Here is a 27802-nt window from a genome sequence, read left to right as displayed (position 1 = left end):
TTTGAAAGAAAGTTTTTTGCTGGCGTTGCTCTTTAAGGAAGTATGGAGTGGGTATATCTGCAGTTGTCACCCGCTGTCTCACTCCAACACTGTTCGTTTAACTCCCTAGATGCTTTACCCCCAAGCAATGAAAGAATATGGTGTCAATCAGCTGTCTTGGCAGCCTTCTCAAGGCTTCTGTAGCTGCCATGATAGTTTTCCTTTAATAGGAGAGCAGTCACCAAGACAATGCTATCTAATCTATGGCCATCATATTATAGAGTAGGAAGAACTGAGCGGATTGATATATATCTTTGTGTGAACAGATTCAGTGTAACTTGTTGATTGAAATCCCTGACCATTCTGTGGTAAAGAGTCCAGTGGGCGGAGTCACTAAAAATCTGATTTCTGTAAAAAAAACTTTTCCCACATTCTAAACATTAAAATGGCTTCACCCCTGTGCGAATTATTTTATGTTTCGTAAGACTGTATTTCTTTGTAAAACATTTCCCACATCCTGAACATGAAAATGGATTCTCCCCTGTTTGAATTTTTTTATGTTTAGTAAGACTGGATTACTTTGTAAAACATTTCCCACATTCTGAACATGAAAATGGCTTCTCCCCTGTGCAAATTATTTGATGTTTAGTAAGACTGCATTTCTTTGTAAAACATTTCCCACACTCTGAACATAAAAATGGCTTATCTCCTGTGTGAATTTTTTGATGTTGAGTAAGACTGTAGTTCTTTGTAAAAAAATTTCCCACATTCTGAACATGAAAAAGGCTTATCTGTTGTGTGGATTTTTTGATATTTAGTAAGATCTGATTTCTGTAAAAAAAAAAATTCCACATTCTGAACATGAAAATGGTTTCTCCCCTGTGTGAATTTTTTGATGTTTAGTAAGATCTGATTTCTGTAAAAAAAAACTTTTCCCACATTCTGAACATGAAAATGGCTTCTCCCCTGTGCGAATTATTTGATGTTTAATAAGACTGGATTTCTTTGTAAAACATTTCCCACATTCTGAACATGAATATGGCTTCTCCCCTGTGTGAATTATTTAACGTTTAGTAAGGCTGGATTTCTTAGTAAAACATTTCCCACATTCTGAACATGAAAATGGCTTGTGCAAATTATTTGATGCTGAGTAAGACTGTATTTCTTTGTACAACATTTCCCACATTCTGAACATGAAAATGGGTTTCTCCCCTGTGCGGATTTTTTTGATGTTTAGTAAGACTGGATTTCTTAGTAAAACATTTCCCACATTCTGAACATGAAAATGGCTTCTCCCCTGTGTGAATTTTTTGATGTTGAGTAAGACTGGATTTCTTTGTAAAACATTTCCTACGTTCTGAACATGAAAATGGCTTCTCCCCTGTGTGAATTTTTTGATGTTGAGTAAGACTGGATTTCTTTGTAAAACATTTCCTACGTTCTGAACATGAAAATGGCTTCTCCCCTGTGTGAATTTTTTGCTCTATATACAGACCAATATTACTGCCATATAGTCACCACCATATAATGACTCTAAATACACCATATACAGATCAATATTATGCGGCAGTCACTGTATGGCAGTAATATTGATCTGTATATAGTGTGTATATATAGTCATTATGTGGTGGTCACTTTATGGCAGTAATATTGGTCTGTATGTATAGTCATTATGTGGTGGTCACTCTATGGCAGTAATATTGGTCTTTATATAATGTATATATAGGGGTGTTATGTGGCAGTCAATGTATGGCAGTAATGACTGTATATACACACTATATACAGACCAATATTACTGCCAAAGAGTGACCACCCCATAATGACTCTATATACACTGTATACAGACCAATATTACCGCCATACAGTGACCACCACTTAAAGTGACTGTACCACCAGGCCCAGGCTGAAGCACCAGAGGCGGGCCGTCCCACCCTTAGTGTGAGGAAACCCCAGCCCCTCCATGACGTGACTCCATTAGAATCAATGGAACCCTATCATAGAGGGGTGGGGGTTTCCTCCCACTAAGGGTGGATTGGCCCGCCTCCAGTGCTTCAGCCTGGGCCTGGTGGTACAGTCACTTTAAGGACTGAATACCACTTTATTTTTTCCTCAATAAAATACACTGTATCACCTTAGTGACATTATAATACACTATACATAGGAGCTGCAGCCAATCACCGGCCTCAGTTACACTATACATAGGAGCTGCAGCCAATCACCGGCCTCAGTTACACTATACATAGGAGCTGCAGCCAATCACCGGCCTCAGTTACACTATACATAGGAGCTGCAGCCAATCACCGGCCTCAGTTACACTATACATAGGAGCTGAAGCCAATCACCGGCCTCAGTTACACTATGCCTCAGTTACACTATACATAGGAGCTGCAGCCAATCACCGGCCTCAGTTACACTATACATAGGAGCTGCAGCCAATCACCGGCCTCAGTTACACTATACATAGGAGCTGCAGCCAATCACCGGCCTCAGTTACACTATACATAGGAGCTGCAGCCAATCACCGGCCTCAGTTACACTATACACAGGAGCTGCAGCCAATCACCGGCCTCAGTTACACTATACATAGGAGCTGCAGCCAATCACCGGCCTCAGTTACACTATACATAGGAGCTGCAGCCACTCACCGGCCTCAGTTACACTATACATAGGAGCTGCAGCCAATCACCGGCCTCAGTTACACTATACATAGGAGCTGCAGCCAATCACCGGCCTCAGTTACACTATACATAGGAGCTGCAGCCAATCACCGGCCTCAGTTACACTATACATAGGAGCTGCAGCCAATCACCTGCCTCAGTTACACTATACATAGGAGCTGCAGCCAATCACCGGCCTCAGTTACACTATACATAGGAGCTGCAGCCAATCACCGGCCTCAGTTACACTATACATAGGAGCTGCAGCCAATCACCTGCCTCAACCATCCAGCCCACACTTTATACACATGACATGTAACACACACTACATTCATGCATTATACACATAACATTCATACACATTACACACTACATGTACAGTATACTTACTCCCTCTAGCAGCATGCTGGGTGTAGTGGTCCTTGGCCATGGCAGCAGCAGCAGGAGGGGGTCATGTGCAGTAAGAGGAGCTGGGGGGAGGGTGAGCCACACATGGAGCACACACCGGAGCCCAGCGTCCTGCAGCCTCTGTGTGACCCCTGATAGCAGCCATTAGCTGTAGCCAGGGATCACTGCCAGAGCCTGCAGGACGCTGTCTGTGCTCTTCTGCCCTACTGTAACTGCGGTTGGGGGCCCCTGGGGGTGTATATACAATGAGGTGTATATACAATTGCAAAATGATCCAAAATTTGCTATTGCTAGAAAACTAACAGCTTTGGTTAAAGAGGCACATGACAGCAACATAATACATGGTGACTTGAAAGACTTTCTAATAGTGGAGCACCCGATTACACCTATACTATACTTCATTCCTAAGATTCACAAGAATGTAAAAAAAATACCCTGGGAGACCGATAGTATCGGGAAGAGTTTCTGTGGTAAATCATGTATCTATATTTTTGGATAAAGTCTTTCAACCATTAGCCCCAGGGGCCAGATCCTTCTTAAGAGACTCAACACATTTCCTGAACATCATCAAATCACTGTCCATTCCATCAGGCACTTTACTTGTCACTTTAGACATTTGTAGCTTATATACATCTATTGAAATCCGCAGGGGGATGTCAACCATGATGAATGTTTTACCTAAACTTCAGATGCTCCCGCAGGAGAATGATTTTTACTACAATTGCTGAATTTAGTCCTCAGTAACAATTACTTTGTTTTTGATGGCCAATTGTACATGCAACAGAGAGGCCTGGCGATGGGTGCCAATGTGGCACCCACCTATGCAAATATAGTGGTTGCTGAGTTGGAGGAGCGCGTCATCTATGGAACCCACCACTTACAACATGTCCTGGGGTGGTGGCGTTCCATCGATGACGTGTTCCTTCTGTGGACAGGTCACACAGTTCAATGAGTTCTTAGTGCATTTGAATAGCGTGGATGAAACAATTACATTCACAGCCACCCACTCACATAATCGTATACATTACCTGGACGTTGAAGTGATCTTAATAGGGGATAGACTGGTCAGCAACATCTATAACAAAGAGACGGACTGTAACAATACACTCAGGTTTGACAGCTGCCATCCCCGACAAATGATCAGATCCCTCCCATATAGTCAGATGATCAGAGCCAAGAGCATCACAGACCCAGAAATGGATGTTGTTAGAACACTTGACAAAATGGCCAGGGAATTCACAGACAGGGGATATCCACTGAGATTAGTGGAAGAGAGCAAAGAAAGGGTTAATAGACTGGACAGACATACATTACTCACACAGAGAAAATCCAGAAATGAATTAAATCGTATTCCCTTCATAACAACCTACACACATCTATCCCCGCAAATAGGTCAAATTATTCAAAAACATTGGCAGATTGTCAAGAATAGCTACAAAAATATACATGAATTTCAAAATCCACCATTATTGTCACACCGCAGAAACAGCAATTTAAGAGACAGAATTGTCAAGACGGATGTAGCATTGCCCAAGGAGGACACACAAAGATATTTAGTACCACGTAAAAAAGGATCGTACTCATGTTTATCTTGTGTTAACTGCAAACACATGTGTAAGGGCGAGAAATTCATTCACCCCGTGACCCTAAGAGAGTATCCCATAAGACAGTATCTAACGTGTAACTCGAGTTGGATCGTGTATGTATTATGGTGCACTTGTAAAACAATTTACGTTGGGGAAACCACCAATGACCTTAAAACTAGGTTAACCCAACACAGATATTCGATCCGTAAGGGCAAAATGGACTTACCTGTACCTAAGCATTTCCTCAATGTCCGGCACACCGAAAGGGATCTAAAATTCATGATAATCGATCAAGTTGCTCAGCCAAAGAGGGGAGGTGATAGGCACACACTCCTAAAAAGGAGAGAGAGTGGATTCACAAACATGGAGCATTGGGGCCGTATGGCCTCAATATTGAATATAAAGTTACTAGTGGTATGTATAGGAGATGACTTGCTATTGATCTGCCAAATATATCCTGTGTTTGCATCAACATGAACTATATGAGATTAGTATCTAATGTTCTGTTTTTGCTTAATTTATAGATCTTGTGCAAAAGGACGCCGGGATCCATGTCATGATCGGTTGATCACCCGAGCAATAACTAGAGGGTCGTTATGGGAGGTTTTTACTTATATATTTATCCATATGTCTGAGGAGGATACCACAAGGAGAGTCTCCAGGCATGTCTAACCAGAGGGCACGAGAGTACCGCTATGGACTCATCGCCAGGACGAGAGGAGCGCAATAACTGTGATCACTTACCTGATCGATGCGGTTTAGCTCCTGCTCGGAGAGAAACCCAGGCTTGGGACTAATTCACACCGAGAAGTCCGAGGCGTCATCTGTAGGTTGGGAAGACGAGCCGACATGAGACACAGGTACTCCATTAAGTGGCCCTCCTACAAGACAGCTACAGCACTCCCCTGGATACGACCTGACCATAATATCTTCATGCCGCATTGCCTACAATGTGAATGAAAACCTGCAGATAGATTGATAGATATGAGATAGATAGATAGATAATACTTATCAGCTGCTGTATGTCCTGCAGGAAGTGGTGTTTTCTTTCCAGTGTGACACAGTGCTCTCTGCTGCCACCTCTGTCCATGTCAGGAACTGTCCAGAGCACAAGAGGTTTTCTATGAGAATTTGCTGCTGCTCTGGACAGTTCCTAACATTGACAGAGGTTGCAGCAGAGAGCACTGTGTCATACTGAAAATAATACACCTCTTCCTGCAGGACATACAACAGCTGATAAGAAAACTCAAGTCATCCAGTACTTAAGAAAAGTAATTTACGAATCTTTGTCACTCTCTGACAGCAGTTGATTTGGAAAAAAAAAACAAATTTGTTGGAGTATCCCTTTAAGCCTCCATTGATGTACATACAGTATCTGCACCATGCTTTGCCCTGTTAGTTCTTTTTGGCTTTAATGTATCCATTGTACGAGAAGATAGTCAGGGTCCTATTACACGCGCTGACTACGGCCCAATCATTTTAGTTTACTGGACCTATTACACGGCCCAATAATTGGGCAGTAAGGGCTGCATGGACATTGTTAGTGATGTCCCTGCAGTCCTTGCCCAAACACCTTATAACTTACCTCTCCCTGCGCCCGGTCTTCTCTCCTGTGCTGTGCAGATTCCCGGCCCCAGCAACAGCAGTGTCTGAGTGGCCTCTGATTGGCTGAGCGGACTGTTAGCTGACAGGCCGCTCAGACGCTGCTGCTGGGACTGCAAAGCTGCGAAGCAAAGTAGAGAAGACCGGGAGCGGGGGGAGGTAAGGTAACAGGTGTTTGGGCAATCGTTAGCCGTCAGCTGTGCACCGCTATTATATGTAGTGATGCGTGGTTGGCACCCAGTGATTTTTGGTCCTAACCTAAGCCAACGATCAGCCGATTATCGCTTCATCGACTGATCCTTGTCTCTATTACATGGAGCGATAGATAGATAGATAGATAGGAGATAGATAGATATAGATAGATAGATAGATAGATAAGAGATATATAGATAGATAGGAGATAGATAGATAGATAGGAGATATATAGATAGATAGGAGATAGATAGATAGATAGGAGATAGATAGATAGATAGATAGATAGATAGATAGATAGATAGATAGATAGATAGGTAGATAATATTTGAATGTTTTTACCATTTGCAGATTTCGGCTGTCCTCAGTATCCCATTCTGGCAATGGTTTCTACAAAGATTTGGCAAAAAGATGGCAGCTTTTGGAATATCTGTAAGTATTACTGCAGAACCTGGCACTGTATAAGTGTATAAGTTCTAATAAAAACCACATGCTGGGTACAAAAAGCCACACACCTAACATGTAACCAATCTAGTACTTACGACGCTAAGGGCCCTATTCCACGGGCCGAGGAGGGCCCAATCTACGATGTAAATGAGCGCCAATCTGCTATATCACCGCTCGTCTACTGGGCCTATTCCACGGCCCAATGATCATTGAGCGAGGGCTGCAGGGACATCGCTACCGATGTCCTTGCAGCCCTTGCAGCATACATTACCTGTCAGGTCTTCTGCTCCGCTCTGTCTTCCTCCCCGGGTCCGGCGCTCTCTAGCTTCAGAATGGCCTGTCAGCTGGCTGTGGCGGTCCCGGCCTGTGATTGGCTGAGTGGCCTGTCAGCTGACAGGCCATTCTGAAGCCAGAGCGTGCGGGACCCGGGGAGGAAGACAGAGCGGAGCAGAAGACCTGACAAGTAATGTATGCTGCTGCTGCTTCTCAAATCGTCGGTCACCCGCCGTGCACCGCTATTCCACTGTAGTGATGCGCGATGGGGGAACAATGATTTTAGGTCTGGCCCTAAATGAACGATCAGCCGATGACACGATCATCGGCTGATCGTTCTCTCTATTTCACCGAGCGATAATCCGCCGAATGGGGCCGATTATCGTTCCTGTGGAATAGGGCCCTAAGAGTAATTAAAGAGTTTGTCTCCCCCCCCTAACCCCGTCCATATACCCTATTAGGCATCATAAACAGGATGTCACGCTGACACTCACCTCTATGGGCAGGAATGTGGAGCTGCTAAGTAATTGTGGTACTCGACCAGTGACGTGCTGGGCTGTTACTGGTGACGCCACTTCTGTGATGGTTGGTCGGTTGTGTTGTACAGCTCTGCCAGGGATGGTATGTGTGATGCCAGTGATAGTCCAGCACACAGGTGCGATGTTGGTACCTGCTTTAGTGTTGTGGCTGGCTGTACTTGCCCAAAATGGTTGGTGACCTGCCAGGCTGTGATGGGTTCCTTGGGCTCTTGTCACCGCAGTCCTGAGTGGCAATTGACCCACCCGGACTATCGGTACTGCCACCAGTAGCGTAGTGGTCGCCGCCGCGACCGGGCCCGCCACAAAGGGGGGCCCGCGGGGCCCTCAGGGCCCCGCAAGGCCCTCCGTTTCAATCACTCTTGTGACCGCAAGCATTGTTTTGCTTGCGGTCACAAGAGTCCTGCTCCCCCGGCTGCTGCGCAGCTGCCGGGGATGTCGCGTCTTATCCTCGGCAGCGCACGCATCCCAGAGCTCCCTGCGCGCCTTGGGCCCTGACTTCCGGTTCCGGCGCGCAGGGAGCTCTGGGATGCGCGCGCTGCCGGGGATAAGACGCGACACCCCCTGCAGCCGCGCAGCAGACGGGGACAGACCGAAGGAGTGAGGATCAACGTGGGAGCGCGTTGTCAGGTGAGTTAAGTTTTGTTTTGTTTTTTATCAGCCTGCAGGGTGGGGGAAAGAGGGGGGCATCTATGAGGGTGGGGGAAAGGGGACCATCTATAAGGGAGGAGGGGGGGGGGGTGAAGGGGACCATCTATAAGGGAGGAGGGGGGGGGGTGAAGGGGACCATCTATAAGGGAGGAGGGGGGGTGAAGGGGACCATCTATAAGGGAGGAGGGGGGGTGAAGGGGACCATCTATAAGGGAGGAGGGAGGGGGGGTGAAGGGGACCATCTATAAGGGAGGAGGGGGGGGTGAAGGGGACCATCTATAAGGGAGGAGGGGGGGGGGTGAAGGGGACCATCTATAAGGGAGGAGGGGGGGTGAAGGGGACCATCTATAAGGGAGGAGGGGGGGTGAAGGGGACCATCTATAAGGGAGGAGGGGGGTGAAGGGGACCATCTATAAGGGAGGAGGGGGGGTGAAGGGGACCATCTATAAGGGAGGAGGGGGGGTGAAGGGGACCATCTATAAGGGAGGGGGGGTGAAGGGGGCCATCTATAAGGGAGGGGGGGTGAAGGGGACCATCTATAAGGCAGGGGGGGGGTGAAGGGGACCATCTATAAGGGAGGGGGGGTGAAGGGGACCATCTATAAGGGAGGGGGGGTGAAGGGGACCATCTATAAGGGAGGGGGTGAAGGGGACCATCTATAAGGGAGGGGGTGAAGAGGACCATCTATAAGGGAGGGGTGGAGAGGGGGCCATCTATAAGGGAGGGTGAGGAGAGAGGGGGCCATCTATAAGGGAGGGGGTAAAGGGGGCCATCTATATGGAGGGGGGAGAGGAGGCCATCTATAAGGGAGGGTGGGGAGAGAGGGGGCCATCTATAAGGAGGGCAACATGGGGGGAGAGGGGCCATCTATTTGGGGGGGGCAACATAGGGGGAGAGGGAATACACAGAGGGGGGCATATATTATTAGGGGGTCACACTAAATGAGGGTGTAAAGGGGCCAATACAAATGTGCAGTATGTATATAGATGAGGATGGTGCCAGAGTAAGGAGACTAATATGTCTGTCTGGCAGATTCTGTGGATTCGTGGCTCGGAGAAGTTCTCATAACGGCCCAGGGCAAATGGAGAAGAAGATGAAAAGGGAAGAACTCCGATCAGAGAAGACGTCCCCCTGTGAGTCACCTGATATATCTGCACTGTAATGTATATGGTGTATAGAGCCTGTGTAGAGCTGGGGCCACCTCTATATGACTATATATATATATATATACATACACACACCAATAGCATCACTTGGTCGTGAAAGGAGGGGGGGGGGGCAAGTTGGCCTCTCGCACCAGGGCCCAGGAGACATTAGCTACGCCCCTGACTGCCACCCACAGAGAGGGGAAAAATGACCCAAGGTGTGTGGCGGATGTGTATAGGTGCTGGTGCAGATGGAAAGATGACTGAGTCTCAGTGATAAAAATAGAAAAACTTTACTGTGCAGTCTCTGAATAATATAAAACACTTTGGCAGCAAATAGATAATCTGGATACGGACTTTAGTGCTTAAAGTGTCACTGTTGTTTATTTTTATTTTTTTGCATAAATCAATAGTACAGGTGATTTTAAGAAACTTTGTAATTCGGTTTATTAGCTGAAAAATACATTTTTATCATGCGAAAGCAGTTTGAAGCTCTCCCCCCTGTCTTGATGGTTCTCTTACGGAGAGGGGAGGGGTTGAGGGAGATGAGGAACCAAAACAGGACAACAAAGAGTTAATTTACAGCTACATCACCAGCTATCTCCTCTGAAGCCAGCACTGACCTCTCTGACCTCTGAATACCGTACCCAAAGTAAAATATGTGACGTAAAGACCTAGTGTCTGGTAACAACTGTTTGACACAGGGGGCGAGCAAATACAATATTTTGGCACCTCTGGTATCCTCTTTACCATCCTATGTTAAGGACACGAAAGATATGGTTACAAAATTAATGGATCTAACTGTGAACGAAAATACAGTGCTTGCCAGTCTGGATGTGGAGAGCCTATATAGCAATTTACGTCATAATGTGGGGATTCAGGCCACCTCTTATTTTTTTAACACAAAAAGCAGACACTTTCGGGCACATAATACTTTTGTTTTTGATTTGTTAGAATTCATTTTGACACATAATTATTTTTTGTTTAATGGACAATTCTATCATCAAACACAAGGCACTGCTATGGGGTCTTCTTGTGCATCAAATAATGCTCATTTGGTTTTAGGGTGGTGGGAGAACACGATTGTTTTTGGTGATGATGATTTGAGTTTGTTTACGTCACATATTTTACTTTGGGCGCGGTATATCGACGACATCCTCATCCTATGGGATGGGGATATGTCCTTATTACAGGTATTTGTTGACACTGAACAGAAATGATATTGGGATGCTTTTCACGTATGAATTTGGTGGCCGGAGTATTAATTTTTTGGATTTACAGATCTATATAGACGATGCTCTCTAAATCCAGACTGGTATCTACCGCAAACCAACATCTGCCAACTCTCTGCTCCAATGGAAAAGCTGGCATCCTGGGTCCCTGCGACGTAGTATACCAATTGGCCAATATTTAAGGGCCAGTCGCAATTGCTCGGAAGAGCATAAATTCCAGCTGGAATGTAAAAATCTCTATCAGAGATTTCGGCATAGCGGGTACCCTAGTAAACATCTACGGATGGCATATCATAGAGCTTGCAGTAGTGATAGATCTAGCCTGTTACAGAATACCCGTCCTTGTGAGACGGAGAAGATGATTAGATGCATTGGCAATTATGATAGTCATACGGATAAAGTAATGGCAATTCTGAGGCGGCACTGGCATTTGTTGAAGGCAGACACAGATCTAGCCCCCGTGATTAGTAAACATCCGCGTGTGACTTTTAGGAGAGGTCCTAATCTTAAGGATATGTTGGTGCATAGTCACCTTCAATCTACATCTGGTCCGCGCACATGGTTAGAGAGTAACGTGAGGGTTTTTTTTTCCTTGTGGTCATTGTGGTCTGTGTAGACACATGACCAAAACCAAAATATTTCGAAACCCTGTGGATGGGAGAACATATGAAGTTAGGCAATTTTCTGAACTGTAGTAGCAAAAACGTGATTTATATTGCACAGTGTACATGCCCACTAATATATGTTGGGAAGACAACTCAGGAGTTACGTCGAAGAATGTCAAAACATATGAGCACTATCCGTACAGAGTCAGATACACCTCTGGCGAGACATATCCAACATATTCATGGTGGTAGAGTTGATGATTGTCACGGCCGCGGCGGCGTCCCGCGTTCCGGGCCGCCGCCGCGACCGCTTCCTGCCCCATGCAGCAGCCGGTGTCCATAGTCGGGGACCCGGCGCTGCTATCACCTCGGCCCCGGGGGGCGCCTCACCTCTCCACGCTCCTGTCTCCCGCTGTGCCGGCCGGCGCGCGCGTCCCCGCCTCCTAGGGCGCGCGCGCGCCGGCTGTCTCAGATTTAAAGGGGCAGTGCGCTCCTAATTGGTAGTTGCACCTAATCACTCCCCTATAAATCCCAGCATGCCCTGTCCCCTGGGTTGGAGCCTCTACATGCTTCCCATAGCGTTTGGCCCAGCTCCCTGTTGTTCCTGTGTCCTGTCCGTTACCTGGTCCCAAGTCCCTGTTCCTGAGTCCTGTCCGTTACCTGGTCCCAAGTCCCTGTTCCTGAGTCCTGTCCATTACCTGGTCCCAAGTCCCTGTTCCTGGTTCCTGTTTCCCTGTCACTCCACCTGTTCCCGTGTCCAGCCTGTCACGTGCGCTCTCACCTGCAGACTATTGCCTGTGCCATCTCCTGCCACGCCTCGCCTGCCGACACCAGCAACCAAGCCAGGGGTAGCGACCTGGGGGTCGCCTGCCGCAGCAAGTCCATCCCGCCTTGCGGCGGGCTCTGGTGAAAACCAGCGGCCCCTTAGACTCCGCTCCCTGGTGAGGTTTGTGTCATCGCTGGTGCCGGTCCAGTGGATCCACTACTCCGGGCGTTACAGTAGGCTCCAACCATGGATCCCGGCGAGGTGCCTGATCTCCGTGATGTCGCCAGAGTGGTCACTCAGCAGGCGCAACAAATCCAGAAGCAGTCACAGCAGATCCAGCAACTCACTGCCGCCTTACAGCAGCAGACTACTGCCCAGCGCACACCACCTCCTGACGCTTCTTCTTCACTCCGACTGGCCCTCCCAAGCAAGTACTCTGGGGACTCTAAGTTGTGCAGAGGATTCTTGACTCAGTGCACCATGCACATTGAACTTTTGAGTAGTCAGTTTTCCACCGAGCGCTCTAAAGTGGCTTTCATCATCAGCCTATTAGAAGGTAGAGCCCTGGCCTGGGCCACGCCACTGTGGGACCGTGATGATCCAGTTGCTGCCAATCTCCGGGCCTTCCTATTCGAGTTTCGCTCCGTCTTTGAGGAACCTGCCCGTGCTTCTTCAGCCGAGACTGCTCTCCTCAACCTCTCTCAAGGCAGCTCCTCTGTTGGTGACTACGCCATCCAGTTCCGCACCCTGGCAGCCGAATTGGACTGGAACGAGGCCGCCCTATTGGCCACCTTCAAGAAGGGCCTGTCTAGTCGTGTGAGAGACGTGCTCGCTGCCCGAGACCTGCCTACCTCCCTGAACGAACTCATTCTACTGGCCACCCGAGTTGATACTCGTTTTTCGGAGAGGGAGGAGGAGGTTCGGCATGAACATTTACTAACCCGTTCCCGTCGCCATCCCCAGCTGGCGCCGGTTTTCCAGAATCCTGACCTTTCGATTGTCCCAACCCTCTCCTGAGATTCCTATGCAGGTGGAACGGGCTCACCTGACGCCTGATGAAAGAATCCGGCGCCTGGAGCAGAATCTCTGTCTCTATTGCGGTGGTTCCGATCACTTCCGGCTGGGATGTCCCCTACGTCCCCAAACATCCGGAAAATGCTCGCACCTAGGTCCGGTGGGACAGGTGTCCCTAGGTGTGAATGCCACCATTCCAAGTCTGTCTATGCCAGTTTCCATCCGGACTCTCTCAGGACGAAATCATCAGACTACTGCCTTCCTCGATTCTGGGTCAGCAGGCAGTTTTATTGCGGCAACATTGGTCCAAAGATGGCGGCTACCCGTGACCCGACTAGCCAGGCCTCTGTCTATCTCCTCGGTCACAGGCGAAATTCTTACCGACCGTGTGTACTACCAGACCGCACCTTTAGTCCTCCAGGTGGGTCCTTTACATCAAGAAGAGATATCCTTCTACGTCCTGCCCCATTCTTCCCCCGCGGTCCTCCTGGGACTCCCGTGGCTGCAAGAACATGTCCCTCAACTGGACTGGAGAACCGGGGAGATTCTCAGTTGGGGTCAGGACTGTTCCAACCAGTGTCTCTGGTCACCTCAGACCAAGTGTACTATGTCGTTTCCTGTCCCAGCCAAGCCTCTACCCGACCTACCGGCAGAAGACCAAGACTCGGCGGATGCCTTCTCTGCCGAGGTGTACCCTCTCTCCGTACCCAAGACTAAGGTCGTGTCCTCTCACCACCGGGAGAACTTACAGAAGGTCCTCGTCCACAGACCCACAGTCCCTTGCCATGTTTTACCGCCTGATCGCCTAGCACCAGTCGTCACCTCCTCGCCTCTGAGAGTACCCCCCGGAAAGACTCATGTTCACCCTGCGCTTCGAAGAGGTATTTTGAAGTGGGGTCATTCCTCGTTGGAGGCCGGGCACCCTGGAGTCCGTAAGACCGGCCAACGGATCTCTCGCCACTACTGGTGGCCTAGTCTGTTCATGATGTCAAAGACTTTGTGGCTTCCTGTGCCATCTGCAGGCAAGAAAGAGGGGGAGGCCAAAGGGGGGGGGGTACTGTCACGGCCGCGGCGGCGTCCCGCGTTCCGGGCCGCCGCCGCGACCGCTTCCTGCCCCATGCAGCAGCCGGTGTCCATAGTCGGGGACCCGGCGCTGCTATCACCTCGGCCCCGGGGGGCGCCTCACCTCTCCACGCTCCTGTCTCCCGCTGTGCCGGCCGGCGCGCGCGTCCCCGCCTCCTAGGGCGCGCGCGCGCCGGCTGTCTCAGATTTAAAGGGGCAGTGCGCTCCTAATTGGTAGTTGCACCTAATCACTCCCCTATAAATCCCAGCATGCCCTGTCCCCTGGGTTGGAGCCTCTACATGCTTCCCATAGCGTTTGGCCCCAGCTCCCTGTTGTTCCTGTGTCCTGTCCGTTACCTGGTCCCAAGTCCCTGTTCCTGAGTCCTGTCCGTTACCTGGTCCCAAGTCCCTGTTCCTGAGTCCTGTCCATTACCTTGGTCCCAAGTCCCTGTTCCTGGTTCCTGTTTCCCTGTCACTCCACCTGTTCCCGTGTCCAGCCTGTCACGTGCGCTCTCACCTGCAGACTATTGCCTGTGCCATCTCCTGCCACGCCTCGCCTGCCGACACCAGCAACCAAGCCAGGGGTAGCGACCTGGGGGTCGCCTGCCGCAGCAAGTCCATCCCGCCTTGCGGCGGGCTCTGGTGAAAACCAGCGGCCCCTTAGACTCCGCTCCCTGGTGAGGTTTGTGTCATCGCTGGTGCCGGTCCAGTGGATCCACTACTCCGGGCGTTACAATGATATCAAATTCTGGGGCCTTTGTCAGATGAAATTGGGTCCACGTAAGGAGGATATTGATAAAATTCTTTTGAAGGAAGAGGTGAGATGGATATTTCACCTCCAGAGTCAAGTTCCTCTGGGGCTGAATGAGGGCTTCTCATCTGCTGCTTTCCTCTAATATTTTTGTAAATATATTTTTTACCTGTGAGCAGTAATGTTCTTAGGTATAATACAGTAATATATCATTTGTGAACATAAAATTGTTACCATCTGGCTTTTATTTGTATTTGTTTGGCCTTGATTTATGATTATATCACTGAATATACATATAGGTATATATATATGTGTGTGTATCCATTGATTTATATACTTACCTGTGAATATACTGCTATATATTTAAACTTCTTATTCTAATAAAAAACCATTCTACATATTACATTTATTAAGCTATTATGATGTCTATTATATATACTAAATAATAACAATAGTGGCACCATGATTTTGACCAGTAGCGGTATATTCCGCTTTCACCAGAGACTAAGTGTGCTGTCATGCGCACCACAACTGGAATAATGGTTTTGGACCTAAGTGTGGTGACATGCGCATCGGATGTCGGCAGCGCGCTGGGTTCTAAGTTAGATGTCATGCGTGGAATATAAGAGGTGATACGGTCATGTGACAACTTTGGATCACGTGCTCATTGACGTTGCACTGTTGTCACTTCCGGCATCATACGATCATGTGACAAGGACATTTCATGTGACCGCCGGTTTCTGTGACGTGGTTTGACGCGATCTGATGATGCGGCAATCGGTGAGTGGCGGTTTAGAAAAAGAGGCGGATGAGGACAATGTCTTTTTCCAATAGCGAGTATGCAGGAGTGCACCTTATAATAACATGTCCAATCATTGGCCAACTATAAGTGATTGTTTGGGGCGTTACTAACGGCTATATTAATGGGTACACATATAAATAGCAGCCAGTATAGGTAACCAGTGTTGCCTATTTTTCTCCTAATGACATTGCTGTTGCAACGAAACATGTAGAGAGTGGGGCACGATCTGTGTTTTATTCCCATATACCCAGTCCTATAATACTACAGTGCAGTTCTGCAGGCTGCACTAGTTTAGTGTTGGATATTAGGAGGAGGATATTTATATCCTTAGTGATTTAGTGATATGTCTGGGTGTTATGTCATTTTAACTAAGTTCACTAATAATATTTTAAGTAAATCATTAAAGCTATATTTTATTTTGGGGGGTTATTTTTGTTTAAAGGGGTATTGTACCCCAGGCTTCAGCCTGTGGGTTAAGTGTTGCGTTGTTCTAATTGGAACCCCTGACCCACCCGTAAGAGGGGTGTGTTGATTGATCTTATAGAGGCGTCACAGCAGCACAGAAGATGTCAGGAGAGGAGGGTGCTGATCTTATATGGGAAGTCACAGGGTCCTGGCAGCACAGGGGATGTCAGGAGAGGAGGGTGCTGATCTTATAGGGGGTCACAGCAGCACAGAGGATGTCAGGAGAGGACGATGCTGATCTTATAGGGGAGGTCACAGCAGCACAGAGGATGTCAGGAGAGGAGGGTGCTGATCTTATAGGGGAGGTCACAGCAGCACAGAGGATGTCAGGAGAGGACGGTGCTGATAGTATAGGGGAGGTCACAGCAGCACAGAGGATGTCAGGAGAGGAGAGTGCTGATCTTATTTCGGCCACATACATTGGCTAAATTTTTTTTTTTCTACGTGATTTTTAAATGTTTAAGATATATAAACAAGTTGGCACATTAAATGTTCTGCATATTGTCTATAGTGATTCTCGTCATAGGATTGGTAGGTAAAAGCTTTAGACAATGCACATTTAACATATACAGCCATACCAGACCTGACCAATACCGCCATACTGTGACTGGATAACACCGCCATACCAGACCTGACCAATACCGCCATACTGTGACTGGATAACACCGCCATACCAGACCTGACCAATACCGCCATACTGTGACTGGATAATAACACCATATGGTTACATAATGCTAAGTGTGCAATGCAGACTGTTCGGCTCATAATGGGCCGTTGGTTATGTAGTGAAATTGTGATAGAATTGGGTTCTATTTCTGTACACTATTACTGCTTTTTTTCCCTAATGTTTCTTTTAACTTAAACGTACGAAACTGCGATACAAGCATTTATGAGGAAAAAAATGAAAAACTGGAGGACTGATTGCAGGACGAATTTCTTTTAATTAGGTTGCGTTCTCACAGGATGTGCAGCAGATCTGCAGCAGATTTCATGGCACAAATTTGCTTTGAATCTAATGTGGGCCATCAAATCTGCTGCGGTTCCTGTACGTGTGAATGCACCCTTAATGTATCCAGATGCATATATTCATACCATATGTAAAAAATAATGTACATGTATTATGTAATTATTTTATATCCTATTGAATATTGTCAGTGCTGATGTTTGTCATGCAATGAGCAGTTCAATAAAAAATTATCTGATAAAAAATAAAAGTTGATTCACACGTACCGAGTTCGCAGAAAAATCAAAGCCTTGAACAAAACTGCTTACCTGCCGTGCTTCCATCTGTTTCTCAGGCTCCTGGCTCACTGATGGCCCACAGATCATGCTTACCTGCCTGCACTCCCAGCTGCTTCACAGTCTTGTGGTTCACTGACAGTGCGCTCTGCCAATCAGTGGCTGCGGCGGGACAGTGCACTGATTGGCTGTGAACCGCAAGACTGAGAAGCAGGCGGGAGCGCAGGCAGGTAAGCATGATCTGTTCAAGACCTGGGAGCTAAGTAGTTAAATATACACTGGCTACATTCTCGCAGTGGAATGAAAATCTGGCCGTAGGCCATAACATCACAGAGTATCGCAGCAGATTTCACTAAGAAACGTATTTGTGAATCAACCCTAAGGAAATGTATAAAATCGATCGCATCCTTGGGGTGCTCGGCTGGAGCATTTCATTGGGGGAGCTGTCTTGAAAAGGTTGAGAAAGACTGTACTAGAAGACCGCCGCTCTTATGCTTCTGTGTGCTAATAGACATTGTTATAATCCAAGTTGCACCAAATGATGGAATAATATACATAGTAGATAGGAAGCAGCTAGATGGCTTCTGGGGCAATACACATTAATACAGATCTATTTCTCTGCTCTAATAGAGGGACAGAGGGACATGGGTCAGAGGTAGAAACCATCACTCCCACCATCTATATATTCCCTGCCCCCCCCCCCCCCCCCCCCCCCCCCCACCCCCCCCCCCCCCCCCCCCCCTCATCAGTATACGCACCAACATAGGGCTGGACACAGCTCATAGTGACCATATAAATATAGTGAATAATTGTACAGTGAGACATATAAATGATGAATAGATTAGTCTGGTTATATCCAGACTTACACCTAGCTCCTTCTTTCTTCAATTTTTTAGTGTCAGCAGAACTTGAGAATATGGATCCTTGACCTCAGAATATATCCTGGAAGAAAGTATCTCTGGAAATGGTGCGAGGTAAGCCAGTCATTATGTGGTCATGCTTTATAACCAGTGGCGTAGCTACAGCGGTGGCAAAGGTCTCAGTTGCCCGGGGGGCCCGGCATGCCCCGCCACCTGTTTAAATTCCCAAGTTGTTTAGCACAGCTGCTTTGCATCCATGGGTCACACAGACCTCAGGCAGCTGGTGAACTGCCAGCGCCGAAGCAGGGTGGGGGCCCAGGGTCCCAGCCACCATCTGCTGCTTACCTCTCTGCCACAGGACGTAGCGGCAGAAGAGAGGAAAAAGCTGCACCATAGAGGCCTCAGGCAGCAGGAGAGATGGTGCCGACCCTACACCAGAGGGAAGACAGGAGCAGCAAGGCAGCAGCTTCTCCTCTGAAGACTCTGGATGGCACACACCCAGATGGCAGGGAGGGTCACCTACTAGCTCAGCTACATGGAGACTGGAGGCAGAGTGAGGAAGGGCCCCTCCCCCACAGAGCCGTCCTGACAGAGCAGCTACTGGTTTCTGGTTTACTGGTTTCTAGTAGCTGTAAGGAAACACTCTGCTTTCTTCTCTGGTTTCTAGTAGCCAGTGGCGCCGCAATGATGAGGCGACCTGAGTCGTCTGCCTCAGGCGGCCCCACCAGCTGTCATCATGGGGGCGGCATTCAGTGGCGGATTATAATATGGGCGGTTCGGGCGGCCGCCCACATTATAATCCGCCACTGATTGTACCATGTACCGGAGACCCCCTGCGCCCGGACAGCATCTGTAATTAGATGCATACAGAGACTGTATTCATAAGCACCGTGCTGTAATGAATCAGCCGCGCGGTGCTGTTATTACAGCGCGGCGCTTATGAATACAGTCTCCCCCGCTCCCAGCATCTAATTACAGATGCTTTCCGGGCGCGGGGGTCTCCGGTACCAGCATTCCACGTCCGTCAGGATCACGGAACGTGGGAATGCAGCCTTAGTCCCCCGGCTGATGTGCGGCTGCCGGAGGTGTCCCATCCTGTCCCCGGCAGCGCGCGCATCAGAGAGCTCCCCGTGCGCCGGAAGTCACAGCCACAGGCACACGGGGAGCTCTCTGATGCTCGCGCTGCCGGGGACAGGACGGGACACCCCGGGCAGCCTCACATCAAGCCGGGACCAGACCAGAAAGGCTCAACGGGGGAACGGAGGGTAGGTAAGTTATGTGCTGTTTTTTGTTTTTGTTTTATCCGCTGCGCAGGGGGGGGGGACCATATGTAAGGGACAGGGGAGAGGGGGACCATCTATAAGGGGGGGGGGAAGAGGGGGACCATCTATAAGGGGAGAGGGAACAGGGGGACCATCTATAGGGGGGGAAAGAGGGGGACCATCTATAAGGGGGGGGGGAGAGTGGGACCATCTATAAGGGGGGACCATCTATAAGGGGGGGAGGGGGACCATCTATAAGGGAGAGGGGACCATCTATAAGGGGGGGAAGAGGGGGACCATCTATAAGGGGGGGGAGAGGGGGACCATCTATAAGGGGGGGGGGAAGAGGGGGACCATCTATAAGGGGGGGGGGAAGAGGGGGACCATCTATAGGGGGGGAAAGAGGGGGACCATCTATAAGGGGGGGGGAGAGTGGGACCATCTATAAGGGAGGGGGGAAAGAGGGGGACCATCTATAAAGGGGGGACCATCTATAAGGGAGGGGGGAGAGGGGGACCATCTATAAGGGGGGGGAGGGGGACCATCTATAAGGGAGAGGGGACCATCTATAAGGGGGGGAAGAGGGGGACCATCTATAAGGGGGGGAGAGGGAAGAGGGGGACCATCTATAATGGGGGGGAAAGAGGGGTACCATCTATAAGGGGGGGAGGAGAGGGGGACCATCTATAACGGAGGGGGGAAAGAGGGGGACCATCTATAAGGGAGGGGAAAGAGGGGGACCATCTATAAGGGAGGGGGGAGAGGGGGATCATCTATAAGGGAGGGGGAGAGGGGGACCATCTTTAAGGGAGGGGGGAGAGGGGGACCATCAATAAGGGAGGGGGGAGAGGGGGGCCATCTATAAGGGGGGGGAGAGGGGGGACCATCTATAAGGGAGGGGGAGAGGGGGGCCATCTATAAGGGGGGGAGAGGGGGACCATCTATAAGGGAGAGGGGACCATCTATAAGGGGGGGAAGAGGGGGACCATCTATAAGGGGGGGGGGAGAGGGGGACCATCTATAAGGGGGGGAAGAGGGGGACCATCTATAAGGGGGGGAGAGGGGGACCATCTATAAGGGAGAGGGGACCATCTATAAGGGTTGGAAGAGGGGGACCATCTATAAGGGGGGAAGAGGGGGACCATCTCCTAAAAGATCAGCACCCTCCTCTCCTGACATCCCCTGTGCTGCTGGGACTTCTCCTATAGGATTAGCACCCTCCTCTCCTGACATCCTCTGTGCTGCTGGGACCTCTCCTATAGGATTAGCACCCTCCTCTCCTGACCTCCTCTGTGCTGCTGTGACCTCCCCTATAAGATCAACCCCCTCCTCTGTTGACATCCTCTGTGCAGCAAGCGACCAAACATTATGTTTATTGGGGACAGCAGTGTGGGGGAAGGCAGTAGTGGATTATAAGGTGGGCGGATTGACGGGGGGGGGTGGGGGGGGGGGTCATCCTATAGTTCGCCTCGGGCAGCAGAGAGGCTAGAATCACCCCTGCTAGTAGCTGTGAATGGGGGCTATGACAGGGACTGCACAGTTACCCTGAGGTGGGGGCAGCAGTCCTGTCATGGCCCTGGATGAGGGAGGGAGAGGAGGGGCTGTTCTCTGGCTGCTCCTGTCTCATCCCCTGTCTCCTCACCTGTAACCCAGCAGGTCAGGCTTAACCCTTCTTCTGCTGCTAATGTAATAGACATATCTGGAGGAAAGTAGTGAAAGGGTTAAACCTGACTTGCTGTAATAAAAGTCGCAGATAAGGAGACAAGAGCAGCCAGAGAAGAGAGGGAAGTGTATGTTATGTGTTCTTAAAGGGAACCAACCAGCCCAATCGGGCTGATATGGTTCCCTGAACTGCTGTATACAGCTCCTGCAGCATCCGCGGCACGTACCGTCCGCGGCTGCAGCAGTAGCTCTATACCCGAAAAAAGGACTTTACTCCCCCGGGCGCGTGACAGACGCGGGCGGGGAAGTAGTCATCTGGGCGGCTCCCCACCCGTGTCTAGTCAGCGCTTTCTGCCTGTCAGCGTGCTCGGAGGGGATGAATGACAGGCAGAGAGGCCAGTAACGGACCTCTCTGCCTGTCATTCATCCCCTCCGAGCACGCGGACAGGCAGAGAGCGGTGACTAGACACAGACGGGGAGCCAACCAGATGACTACTTCCCCGTCGCTGCCTGTCACGTGCCTGGGGGATTAAACTGCTTTTTTTCGGTTATACACTTCCTGCTGCAGCCGCGGACGGTACATTCCGCCGGCTGCTCAGAAGCTGTATACAGCGGTTCAGGGAACCATATCAGCCTGATTGGGGTGATTGGTTCCCTTTAATACACCATACACATGTGAGGGGAGCAGATCATAGCTAGCCTTTAACCCCTTAAGGACCGGGCCTGAAATGGCCTTAAGGACAGAGACAAATTTTATGAATATGACCAGTGTCACTTTATTCATTGATAACTTCGGAATGCTTTTACCTATCCAGCCGATTCTGAGATTGTTTTCTCGTGACATATTGTACTTTACATTTCTGGTAAAATGGAGTCGATACTCATAACGAATCTTTATTAAAAACAACAAAATAACTTGAAAAATTGTGAAAAAATGCATTTTTCCAACTTTGAAACCTTTCTGCTTATACAGAAAATGGTTATGCCACATAAGTTATATATTAAATAGCATTAGCAACATGTCTACTTTATGTTGGTAGGTTTTACTAAACTATATTTCATTTTTTTTAGACAATAGAAAGCTTAAAACATAAGCAGCAAATTTCCAAATTTTCAGTAAAATTTCAAAATCAGATATTTTTAGACACCTGTTCAGGTTCAAAGTGTATTTGAGGGGACTGTATGTTAGAAAGCCCCACAAAGCACCCCATTTCAGAAACTGCACCCCCCAAACTCTGCAAAAGCACATCCAGAAAGTTTTTTAACCCTTTAGGGGAGTCACAGAAATAAAAGCTAAGTGTGTAAGAAATTTGAAAATTTTAATTTTCTGTGCAGAGATTTTATTGTAATCCAATATCTTTTATAATGATAAACCTATTAGCAGAGAAATGCACCCCAATATTGATTGCCCCATTTCTGCAGTTTATAGATATACCCCATATGTGGCCCTATTGCACTATTTGACGCAACCACAAGCCTCAGATATAAGAGAGCACCTAGTGAATTTCAACGCCTCCGTTATATTTGGTCAATTCTGACTGTACCACTTCAGGTTGGCAGAGGCTCTGGGGCGCCAAAACCTAAAAACACCCCTAAAGGGACACCATTTAGAAAACTACACCCCTCAAGGAATGTAACAAGGGGTGCGGTGAGCATATGCACCCCACAGGTGCTTCACAGATTTTCAGAACAATGTGGTGTAAAAAAGGAAAAATTCAATTTTTTACACTAAAACGTTGTTCTAGCCTTCATTTTTTATTTTTACAAGGAGATAAAAGAAAAAAAAAACACCAAACGTGTAGCGCAGTTTCTCCCGAGTACAGAAATACCCCACATGTGGACATAAAGTGCCAAGCAGGTGCAGGACGAGCCTCCAAAGGGAAGGAGCGCCAATTGGCTTTTGCAAGCTGGAATTTACTGGAATGGATTTCAAGGGTCATGTCGCATTTACAGAGCCCTCGTGCTGCCAAAACACTGGAAACCCCCCACAAGTGACCCCATTCTTGAAACTACACCCCTCAAGGAATCTAACAAGTGGTGCAATGAGGATATGGACCCCACTGGTGACTGGCACAAATGTGGAACAATGTGACGTGAAAGTGAAAATGTTAATTTTTTCACTTTCACGGCACAAATGTGCCCGTCATCAAGGGGTCCATATCCTCACTGCACCCCTTGTTAGATTCCTTGAGGGGTGTAGTTTCCAGAATGGGGTCACTTGTGGGGGGTTTCCAGTGTTTTGGCAGCACGAGGGCTCTGTAAATGCGACATGGCGTTCATCATCCATTCTGGCCAAATCCAACCTCCAAAATCCAAATGGCGCTCCTTTTTTTCGGAGGCTTGCCCTGCGCCCACATGGCGCTTTATATCCACATGTGGGGTATTTACGGACTCGGGGGAAATTGCTCTACACATTTTGTGTGTTTTTTTCTTTTTTAACCCCTTGTGAAAATGAAAAATTTAAGGCTAAACCAACATTATAGTGTAAAAAATTTCATTTTCATACCATATTGTTCCACATTTGTGCCCTTCACCAGTGGGGTCCATATGCTCACTACACCCCTTGTTACATTCCCTGAGGGGTGTAGTTTCCATAATGGGGTCACTTGTGGGGGGGTTCAACTGTCTTGGCAACACAGGGGCCTTTTAAATGCAACATGGCCCCTCGAAATCCACTCCAGCCAAATCCAGCCTCCAAAAGCCAAATGGCGCTCCTTCCCTTTGGAGGCTTACCTTGCACCCGCATGGCGCTTTATGTCCACATGTGGGGTATTTCCGTACTCGGGGGAAATTGCTCTACACATTTTGTGTTTTTTTAATCTTTTAACCCCTTGTGAAAATGAAAAAATCAAGACAAGTTCAATGATTTAGTGTAAAAATTAAAATTTTTTACACTATATGTTAGTCTAGCCTTGATTTTTTTCCTTTTCCACAAGGGGTTAAAAAAGAAAGTGAACACAAAACATGTAGGGTAATTTCCCCTGAGTACGAAAATACCACAAATGTGGACATAATGTGCCATATGGGCACAGGGCAAGCCACCAAAGGGACAGAGCGCCATTTAGAGGCTGGAATGGAGGATGGAGGCCATGTCGCAATTAAAAAGCTCCTGTGCTGCCAGGACAGTAGAAACCCCCCAAAAGTGACCCCATTCTGGAAACTACACCCCATAAGGAATCGAACAAGGGGGTACAGTGAGCATATGGACCCCACTGGTGACGGGCACATATGTGGAACATGTGCAGTGAAGATAAAAAATACAATTTTTTCATTTTCACGCGACAAATGTGCCCGTCACCAGGGGGCCATATCCCCACTGCCCCCCTTGTTAGATTTCTTAAGGGGTGTAGTTTCCAGAATGGGGTCACTTGTGGGGGGTTTCTACTGCCCTGGCAGCACAGAGGCTTTATAATTGCATCATGGCATCCTCTAATGGGAATGGCGGCCATACCTATTTAGCTGGGGAAAAGGGACAATTCTAATTTATTTGGGGGTATTAGGCCAATTATTAGTTTATAAGGTTGAAAATGACAGGTGTCCATCAAATTCAACCTATGTTGATCCAGAGGAAGGCAAAAAAAACCCACGTGAGGCAGACGACAGTAGCCTCATCACAGGGGAAAAATACCTTCCCGACTCCATATTGGCGATCAGAATAATCCCTGGACCAACGTGACCCCTGAAATAGGAATAAGGGACAGAATTTAGATAATGTAGAACCCCAATGACGTGTGGTACGTCTTGAAGCGATCCAGTATGCAGAGGCCGGGGTGATGAGGACAGGTGTCACACTGGAAAATGGTGTCCTTCCTGATCCCCCTGTTACGCCACACTCTGCACTTCTTCTGGGGTCTCCTGTTTTCCAGTGTGCGGGACGTCACCTGGAAAATGTTTTCCTGGTGCAATACTGGGCCCTTCATATCCAGAAGCGCTGGGTCCGCTCCATGGCTGCTAAATATTAGGGCTCTATTACTGCTTCTGATATTCTCGGATCGTGCCGCAAGCTACAGTAGCTCGGGCAGCGAGGGACCGGAAGAGGGGGTGCTGGTATAAAGGTTATCCCCGTACAGTTTGTAACCTTTATCCAGCAGTGGGAAGATCAGTTCCCAAACGATCTTCCCACTAACTCCGAGTGTGGGGGGGCATCTGGGGGCTGGATTCGGGTGTCCCTTCCTTCATACACTGTAAGGGTACGTACACACTGCGGAATGGAGAAGTATAACCCTTTGTGCATTCCGCAGCTGGCACCCACCGGCGGACTGATGCAGGCATGCGTCTCCGCACATGTCATAGACTCCATTCTATGCACGGGCTGATTCCGCCCTCGGTCCAAAGAATGAACGTGTTCATTCTTTGGACGGACTACGGAATCCGCCCGTGCATAGAATGGAGTCTATGACATGTGCGGAGACGCATGCCTGCATCAGTCCGCCGGTGGGTGCCGGAATGCACAAAGGGTTATTCCGCAGTGTGCACGTACCCGGGGGCTGGGTTCACACTATGTATATTTCAGGCAGTATTTGGTCCTCATGTCAGGTCCTCATAGCAACCAAAACCAGGAGTGGATTGAAAACACAGAAAGGATCTGTTCACACAATGTTGAAATTGAGTGGATGGCCGCCATATAACAGTAAATAACGGCCATTATTTCAATACCACAGCCGTTGTTTTAAAATAACAGCAAATATTTGCCATTAAATGACGGCCATCCACTCAATTACAACATTATGTGAACAGAGCCTTTCTGTGTTTTCAATCCACTCCTGGTTTTGGTTGCTATACAGCCTCACAAATACAGCCTCAAATATACATAGTGTGAACCCAGCCTAATTATAAATCTGTAAGTGTACCCTGAGGTACTCTCACAGAGTTTGGAGAATTTTACTCCATTCCGTCATCTCTTATTGGGACGGTACTGGCGGAAAAGACGTGTCTGGGGGGCAGCGTACGCTACCCCCAGACACGTCACTGGATGATGGGGACGATGAGGATGAATGGAGGAACGAAGGATCCCCCCATTCATCCTCACTGGCTGCTTCGGTGTCGGAGGCAATAATAACGTATGCCTCTGACGCCGAAAACACCCTGGGGGCCATCTTTATACGGGGACTACTATATGGGGTATGCAAATATGTAATGTAATGTAGTGTAAAACTTTATTTCATGTAGTGTGGTGTAGTGTAGTGTTTTTTTTGACAGTAAGAAAAAATATCCCTACGCCAAGTGTAGGGATACCAAGTGTACCTGTCTTTATAAAAACAAACTTTTGACACGTCTCTATGATGTCTCCATGACGTCTTTATGAAATGTCTAATGTTTTTTTTATAATGACAGGTAGACTTTCAGCATCCCACCACAAAAGAGATGCTGACATAGTGTGGCCCCATTCACTTCACTTGCCATAATGTCAGCTAGTGATTGTTTGGGACACTCTCCATTGATATATACTAATTTACCTGGACTCAGTAGTGCTGTATACAGTGCTACTGCATTGATGATTATTTTTTTTGTATTTTGTAGAACATTGGGAAGGGGAGCCCCGAGGTGGAAAAGGTTGGGCAACACTGCGTTTACACAGACAGATTTATCTAACAGATTTTTTAAGCCAAAGCCATGAACAGACTATACACAGAGATCAGATCATAAAGGAAAGACTAAGATTTCTCCTCTTTTCAGATCTATTCTTGGCTTTGGCTTCAAAAATCTGTCAGATAAATCTCTCTGTGTAAACACACCCTAAGCCATAATACACACATTGCTTCTTCCTAGCAACTAACCCCCGGTCTGATGGTATATGTTTAGTGAGTATATTTTTTCCCTGTATACTGGGGAGGGGATCAGTGCACCATGTCATTCCTTGGTTTATGGTTTATGTTGTGAGAGTATTTGTTCCCAGTTTGCTGCTATTGTTTGGTAACTCTATGACTGTATGTTAGAGGTACAAGGAGTTCCAGTCTTTGCCTTAGGAAACAAAAAAGCTAGAAGCAGTCCTGCGTACGCCACCATCACTAAATTATCACATTTCTGAGTGTGGGGAGGGGGTCGGGTTGCGGTTTTGGAGTCGCATGGCCCTGTGTGGGTGTGTGGGGTGTGGGGGCCCAAGTTCACTTCTTGCACCAGGGCCCATGAGACATTAGCTACGCCCCTGGGTTAGGTCTTGTATATTTTTTGCTGGTGTCAGACACCCATTTAGGGTAGATGGTTGGGTATTATTTTGGTTAGGAGGAGATTGTGTGACTACATGCAGGCGGTACAGTTATGTGTGGGCGGGAGTCCCTGTCACCAGTGGGGGGATGTTGGTGATGCACAATGTCTGGTTTGGGGTCGGTCCGTACTCATGTGACCTATGGGTGGTCATTACTTGTCCAATCAAAGAAGGGAGGATAGTCCCTGGCAGCAGTTCAGGATGTGTAACCTGCCCCGGATACATACATAGTAGAGGTCATATAAGGGTCTTCTGTATAGAAACATAGAAGATTGTCGGCAGAAAAAGACCACTGGGTCCATCTAGTCTGCCCTTTTAGTATTTTCTTTCTTATTATCTTAGGATAGATATATGTTTATGCCAGGCGTGTTTAAATTCTGTTATTGTAGATTTACCAACCA

At 48.1% G+C, this 27802-nt stretch overlaps 1 pseudogene; it reads right to left on the bottom strand.

Moving 5' to 3' along the window:
• Positions 1-27802, bottom strand: part of LOC138770542 (zinc finger protein 665-like) — a 151446-nt pseudogene that overhangs the window by 116898 nt on the left and 6746 nt on the right.

The sequence above is a fragment of the Dendropsophus ebraccatus genome, chromosome 13, assembly GCF_027789765.1.
Source record: "Dendropsophus ebraccatus isolate aDenEbr1 chromosome 13, aDenEbr1.pat, whole genome shotgun sequence".
NCBI classification, from domain to species: Eukaryota; Metazoa; Chordata; class Amphibia; order Anura; family Hylidae; genus Dendropsophus; species Dendropsophus ebraccatus.
The sequence above is the reverse complement of the archived record's forward strand: the minus strand, read 5'-3'. Positions and strand labels throughout refer to the sequence as shown.